The sequence below is a fragment of the Diorhabda carinulata genome, chromosome 11, assembly GCF_026250575.1.
Source record: "Diorhabda carinulata isolate Delta chromosome 11, icDioCari1.1, whole genome shotgun sequence".
Lineage (NCBI taxonomy): Eukaryota > Metazoa > Arthropoda > Insecta > Coleoptera > Chrysomelidae > Diorhabda > Diorhabda carinulata.
In genome coordinates, this window is record NC_079470.1 from 247,501 (window position 1) to 255,000 (window position 7,500).

Consider the following 7,500-nt stretch of genomic DNA (forward strand, 5'->3'; position numbering starts at 1 on the left):
TATACGTCGTATATATGTATAATATATATATATATTATATATAAATATAACTCTCTACCAAACAAATTTTATGTATTTCATATAAATACACGATTAATTTATGGTATAGCGGGTTGTGTTCAAAAATTGCGTAACTTTTTCTATAAAAATTTACGCTGCTTTTCGCACTTTAGGATGCCGCACAAATACAAAAAAAAATACGCACAAGTTTGTATGTGCATGTGTTTTTTCTTAATTAGTGTGCGTTATTGTTTCACATCCAACACGCTTAGGCATTATTTTTCTTTAATAAATAGAAAAATTTTAAATTCTAAGCAGTCTTTTAAATTGATACGACCCTCAGTCAGGAGTGGTCCGGGAACGAGTATCCGAGGACCGCAATGTGCGTTCGAAATGTCGATGTTCATGTGTCCTGCAGTTCACAAGTTGACGCGCAATTAGCTGCGTTCTTCATCGACCCACGAGCCAAGTGATTCACCGTTCAGGGTAATCATTTTATTATTATGTCGTTTTCTCATATTCTATTCGTCGTATTTTTAATATTTGATTATTATTAAATTAATAATATTATTATAATATCTTATACGCGTATAGAAAATTTATATAACGACATTTTTTATATATATATATATATATATATATATATATATATATATATATTATAATAAATGGTAATTATTCGAAACTTTTAGAGAAATTATAATATCGTACTTTGATATATCTGATAAATTTTAACCGCTGCACATGTTTTATTACAAACGAGGCGCGCATAGACAGATATCTCGCACGATATATTCCTCCTCTTTATATTATTACAGTTTTTTTTTTATCTTGAAAGTTTTATACAAATTTCGACGGTCGGGCGTAAATCTTCGAACACCTTCGAAATAATACATAAAATATTATTTCTAAAACGAATTTTTATACATATCGATAGAATCGACATGTGCTTAAATTTCGTTTAGGTACCCGGATGAAAATGTCTCAATAACATAATCATCACATATAATCTTGTCGATATTTTCTTGTATTACCTTCAAACGATAAAAAACTTAAGTAATAATATAATAAACGAAATAAAATTTATCCATAAAAATATAGACACACACACGACAACAGACGACGTTTCAATAAACTATATATTTTTCGTTTATTATAATAACGATTCTTTATCAGAACGTTTTTAGTTAACAAGAAATTTTGTTAATGATCGTTCCGTCAATCGTTATAATATATAATAATACATATGTTGTTATTGTTGTGTCGTCATCGTCGTCGACGCCTTCTATAAACTATGATAAAAATTTTTCGTTATATTTTTATTGGAAAAATTTATATATGTAAATATATTTTTATAGACGTATGAATTATATTTATCTTTTTTTTTTTAATTTTATTCGAAACTTGTTCGAATTTTGTAAAAATTAAAAAAAGATTTCAATATATATACATCTATATATATATATATATATATATATATATAATTTATAACATATATAAATTTCTTTTGAAGAGTTCGATAATTTTGTAGAAGAAAATTCTCTTTTACAATTAATACAGACTTGATTTCGTTTTTTTTTTTTTTGTTTAAAAACGAACAAATACTCTGTAATGATCCTTCCGCAGGTTCACCTACGGAAACCTTGTTACGACTTTTACTTCCTCTAAATGATCAAGTTTGGTCATCTTTCCGAAGCATCGGCGACGCCGAAACGCCACCGCGCTCAGTCCGAAGACCTCACTAAATCATTCAATCGGTAGTAGCGACGGGCGGTGTGTACAAAGGGCAGGGACGTAATCAACGCGAGCTTATGACTCGCGCTTACTGGGAATTCCTCGTTCATGGGGAACAATTGCAAGCCCCAATCCCTAGCACGAAGGAGGTTCAGCGGGTTACCCGGGCCGCTCGGCCAGGGAGGACACGCTGATTCCTTCAGTGTAGCGCGCGTGCGGCCCAGAACATCTAAGGGCATCACAGACCTGTTATTGCTCAATCTCGTGCGGCTAGAAGCCGCCTGTCCCTCTAAGAAGAATTATTTGTACGCCGACAGTAAAAACCGCGAACGGCAAGAGCCGAAACTCAATACCGACGGGCCTTTGGGATGTCGAAATACGCCTAGTTAGCAGGCTAGAGTCTCGTTCGTTATCGGAATTAACCAGACAAATCGCTCCACCAACTAAGAACGGCCATGCACCACCACCCACCGAATCAAGAAAGAGCTCTCAATCTGTCAATCCTTCCGGTGTCCGGGCCTGGTGAGGTTTCCCGTGTTGAGTCAAATTAAGCCGCAGGCTCCACTCCTGGTGGTGCCCTTCCGTCAATTCCTTTAAGTTTCAGCTTTGCAACCATACTTCCCCCGGAACCCAAAAGCTTTGGTTTCCCGGAAGCTGCCCGCCGAGTCATCGGAGGAACGTCGGCGGATCGCTAGCTGGCATCGTTTATGGTTAGAACTAGGGCGGTATCTGATCGCCTTCGAACCTCTAACTTTCGTTCTTGATCAATGAAAGCGTTTTTGGCAAATGCTTTCGCTTCTGTCCGTCTTGCGCCAAGAATTTCACCTCTAACGTCGCAATACGAATGCCCCCATCCGTTCCTATTAATCATTACCTCGGGGTTCCGAAAACCAACAAAATAGAACCGAGGTCCTATTCCATTATTCCATGCACACAGTATTCAGGCAAAATTTTGGCCTGCTTTAAGCACTCTAATTTGTTCAAAGTAAACGTGCCGGCCCACCTCGACACTCAGTCAAGAGCACCGCGGCGGGATTGAGTTGGGCCGCCCTTGCGAGCTAAGCCCACCGGCAGGACGTCCCACGACACGCCAGTTAACACCGCGTACGATGAACCAGCGGCGTGGGACACAGATTCGACTACGAGCTTTTTAACCGCAACAACTTTAATATACGCTATTGGAGCTGGAATTACCGCGGCTGCTGGCACCAGACTTGCCCTCCAATTGATCCTCGTTAAAGGGTTTAGAGTGTACTCATTCCGATTACGGGGCCTCGGATGAGTCCCGTATCGTTATTTTTCGTCACTACCTCCCCGTGCCGGGAGTGGGTAATTTGCGCGCCTGCTGCCTTCCTTGGATGTGGTAGCCGTTTCTCAGGCTCCCTCTCCGGAATCGAACCCTGATTCCCCGTTACCCGTTACAACCATGGTAGGCGCAGAACCTACCATCGACAGTTGATAAGGCAGACATTTGAAAGATGCGTCGCCGGTGCGAGACCGTGCGATCAGCGAAAAGTTATTCAGAGTCACCAAATTGTACGATGACGAGCAAGCCCGCCACCGATTGGTTTTGATCTAATAAAAGCGCTCCTTCCGTCTCCGGTCGGAACTCTGTTTGCATGTATTAGCTCTAGAATTACCACAGTTATCCAAGTAAATGTGGGTACGATCTAAGGAACCATAACTGATTTAATGAGCCTTTCGCGGTTTCACCTTAATTTGGCTTGTACTGAGACATGCATGGCTTAATCTTTGAGACAAGCATATGACTACTGGCAGGATCAACCAGGGAACTGTGTTTTATAATATATATAATATATATTATTACTATTATTATTATATATATATATATATATTTTATAATAAAAAACTATTATCGAAAAAGTTTTAATAACAATATCCAAAAGAGGATAAATTATGATGATGTTTTTTATATTACATATATACTTTATATTTATACATAATATAATAATCATCTATATTCCGTGTATAAACACATTGTTATTTACTTTTTCTTTTGCGTGTTTGCTGCGCTTATTATTGAAAATATATAATTTTCAGCGCCACGCTTTATTTATATTTTTTCTTATTTTATAAAATTTCACCGAATCGACTATAAATCTATCTAAATTTAATCGAAATGAGAAAAATTAGATGATTACGTCGACCGGGCTACAATTTCGACATTATCTCTACCCTTCGCTAGATTGTAAGCGACATGGTTTATACATTAGGTAATAATGAACGAAATTTTTATTCTCGCACGGAATAATGAGAGTTATCGCAAATATTGTGTATATTATATATATAAAAGTGTAATATAATATATATTTTTCATAGACGATCGCATATGAATCGCTCACGATAGAACGCTAGCTAAATTCGCGATCTCGCAATAGATATTTAATTTGTGGATAAATTGATATAATATCTAAAAAGGGAACCGCTAGCAATATACGTTAATATATTGGAGGAGAACGGGGACCCTTTCAGAAAACTATATAATCCACCGATGTGGAATGACCGAAACAACGTCTTTACGTAAATTATAACGAGTTTATTAAAATTTAACGAGACGTCAACTTCGATACACCACACATATATGTGCGCTGTACAACGGTACGCCTTCTACATTAACATTAATAAAGATGTATAGTGAAAATATATAAAAGATGTATTGTGAATATTAAAAAGAAGTATTATGAAATTACATGTTTTGTATTTAGAAGCCGTCCGAGGTGTATCTATCACATAAAAGTGTTATGAAAATATTAACAATAAGGAAAAAAAGTATTATGAAATTAGATGGCCGCTCGATGTATGAACGTACGAGGTGTATTATATAAAAGTTGTATGAAAATAGAAATAATAATGAAAAACAAGTATTATGAAATTAAATTCCGCTCGATATAGCAATTTGTCGAGAAAGATGATTTGTGAAAATTGAGTGGAGATGTTTTGTATTTAAAAGCCGTCCGAGGTGTATGACATAAAAGTGTTATGAAAATATTAACAATAAGGAAAAAAAGTATTATGAAATTAGATCGCCGCTCGATGTATGAACGTACGAGGTGTATTATATAAAAGTTGTATGAAAATAGAAATAATAATGAAAAACAAGTATTATGAAATTTAATTCCGCTCGATATAGCAATTTGTCGAGAAAGATGATTTGTGAAAATTGAGTGGAGATGTTTTGTATTTAAAAGCCGTCCGAGGTGTATGACATAAAAGTGTTATGAAAATATTAACAATAAGGAAAAAAAGTATTATGAAATTAGATCGCCGCTCGATGTATGAACGTACGAGGTGTATTATATAAAAGTTGTATGAAAATAGAAATAATAATAAAAAACAAGTATTATGAAATTAAATTCCGCTCGATATAGCAATTTGTCGAGAAAGATGATTTGTGAAAATTGAGTGGAGATGTTTTGTATTTAAAAGCCGTCCGAGGTGTATGACATAAAAGTGTTATGAAAATATTAACAATAAGGAAAAAAAGTATTATGAATTTAGATCGCCGCTCGATGTATGAACGTACGAGGTGTATTATATAAAAGTTGTATGAAAATAGAAATAATAATGAAAAACAAGTATTATGAAATTAAATTCCGCTCGATATAGCAATTTGTCGAGAAAGATGATTTGTGAAAATTGAGTGGAGATGTTTTTTATTTAAAAGCCGTCCGAGGTGTATGACATAAAAGTGTTATGAAAATATTAACAATAAGGAAAAAAAGTATTATGAAATTAGATCGCCGCTCGATGTATGAACGTACGAGGTGTATTATATAAAAGTTGTATGAAAATAGAAATAATAATGAAAAACAAGTATTATGAAATTAAATTCCGCTCGATATAGCAATTTGTCGAGAAAGATGATTTGTGAAAATTGAGTGGAGATGTTTTGTATTTAAAAGCCGTCCGAGGTGTATGACATAAAAGTGTTATGAAAATATTAACAATAAGGAAAAAAAGTATTATGAAATTAGATCGCCGCTCGATGTATGAACGTACGAGGTGTATTATATAAAAGTTGTATGAAAATAGAAATAATAATGAAAAACAAGTATTATGAAATTAAATTCCGCTCGATATAGCAATTTGTCGAGAAAGATGATTTGTGAAAATTGAGTGGAGATGTTTTGTATTTAAAAGCCGTCCGAGGTGTATGACATAAAAGTGTTATGAAAATATTAACAATAAGGAAAAAAAGTATTATGAAATTAGATCGCCGCTCGATGTATGAACGTACGAGGTGTATTATATAAAAGTTGTATGAAAATAGAAATAATAATGAAAAACAAGTATTATGAAATTTAATTCCGCTCGATATAGGAACTTGTCGAGAAAGATGATTTGTGAAGTTGAATGGAGATGTTTTGTATGTAGAAGTCGTCCGAGGTGTATGACATAAAAGTGTTATGAAAATATTAACCATAAGGAAAAAAAGTATTATGAAATTAGATCGCCGCTCGATGTATGAACGTACGAGGTGTATTATATAAAAGTTGTATGAAAATAGAAATAATAATAAAAAACAAGTATTATGAAATTAAATTCCGCTCGATATAGCAATTTGTCGAGAAAGATGATTTGTGAAAATTGAGTGGAGATGTTTTGTATTTAAAAGCCGTCCGAGGTGTATGACATAAAAGTGTTATGAAAATATTAACAATAAGGAAAAAAAGTATTATGAATTTAGATCGCCGCTCGATGTATGAACGTACGAGGTGTATTATATAAAAGTTGTATGAAAATAGAAATAATAATGAAAAACAAGTATTATGAAATTAAATTCCGCTCGATATAGCAATTTGTCGAAAAAGATGATTTGTGAAAATTGAGTGGAGATGTTTTGTATTTAAAAGCCGTCCGAGGTGTATCTATCACATAAAAGTGTTATGAAAATATTAACAATAAGGAAAAAAAGTATTATGAATTTAGATCGCCGCTCGATGTATGAACGTACGAGGTGTATTATATAAAAGTTGTATGAAAATAGAAATAATAATGAAAAACAAGTATTATGAAATTTAATTCCGCTCGATATAGGAACTTGTCGAGAAAGATGATTTGTGAAGTTGAATGGAGATGTTTTGTATGTAGAAGTCGTCCGAGGTGTATGACATAAAAGTGTTATGAAAATATTAACGATAAAGAAAAAAAGTATTATGAAATTAGATCGTCGCTCGATGTATGAACGTACGAGGTGTATTATATAAAAGTTGTATGAAAATAGTAATAATTATGAAAAGCAAAGTATTACGAAATTAGCTAAGTTCGGTGACTGGCCGGCAGAGAGCGCTAGTGTCTATAAAACGGTGTTTAGTTTGTCTTCTGGCCGGCAGAGGGCGCTAGTGTCTATTAAACCGTGTTAAGTTCGGTGACTGGCCGGCAGAGGGCGCTAGTGTCTATAAAAAGGTGTTTAGTTTGTCGTCTCTCCGGCAGAGGGCGCTAGTGTCTATAAAACTGTGTTTGGTTTGTCTTCTGGCCGGCAGAGGGCGCTAGTGTCTATTAAACCGTGTTAAGTTCGGTGACTGGCCGGCAGAGGGCGCTAGTGTCTATAAAACAGTGTTAAGTTCGGTGACTGGCCGGCAGAGGGCGCTAGTGTCTATAAAACCGTATTAAGTTTGGTGTCTGGTCGGCAGGATATAGCAACTTGTCGAAAAAGTTGAATTGTGTAAATTGAATGGAAATTTTTTTTATGTAGAAGCCGTTCGAGGTATATTATATAAAAGTGTTATGAAAATATTAACAATA

The 7,500-nt window shown here is 34.8% G+C and overlaps 2 non-coding genes across 2 annotated transcripts; both read right to left on the minus strand.

The window, feature by feature from the left end:
• Nucleotides 1–333: 333 nt before the first annotated feature.
• Nucleotides 334–489, minus strand: LOC130899787 (5.8S ribosomal RNA). The gene has a single exon (XR_009060088.1). It is a non-coding gene; the product is annotated as a 5.8S ribosomal RNA (ribosomal RNA).
• Nucleotides 490–1,609: 1,120 nt separating this feature from the next.
• Nucleotides 1,610–3,526, minus strand: LOC130899786 (small subunit ribosomal RNA). The gene has a single exon (XR_009060087.1). It is a non-coding gene; the product is annotated as a small subunit ribosomal RNA (ribosomal RNA).
• Between the last annotated feature and the right edge of the window lie 3,974 nt (nucleotides 3,527–7,500).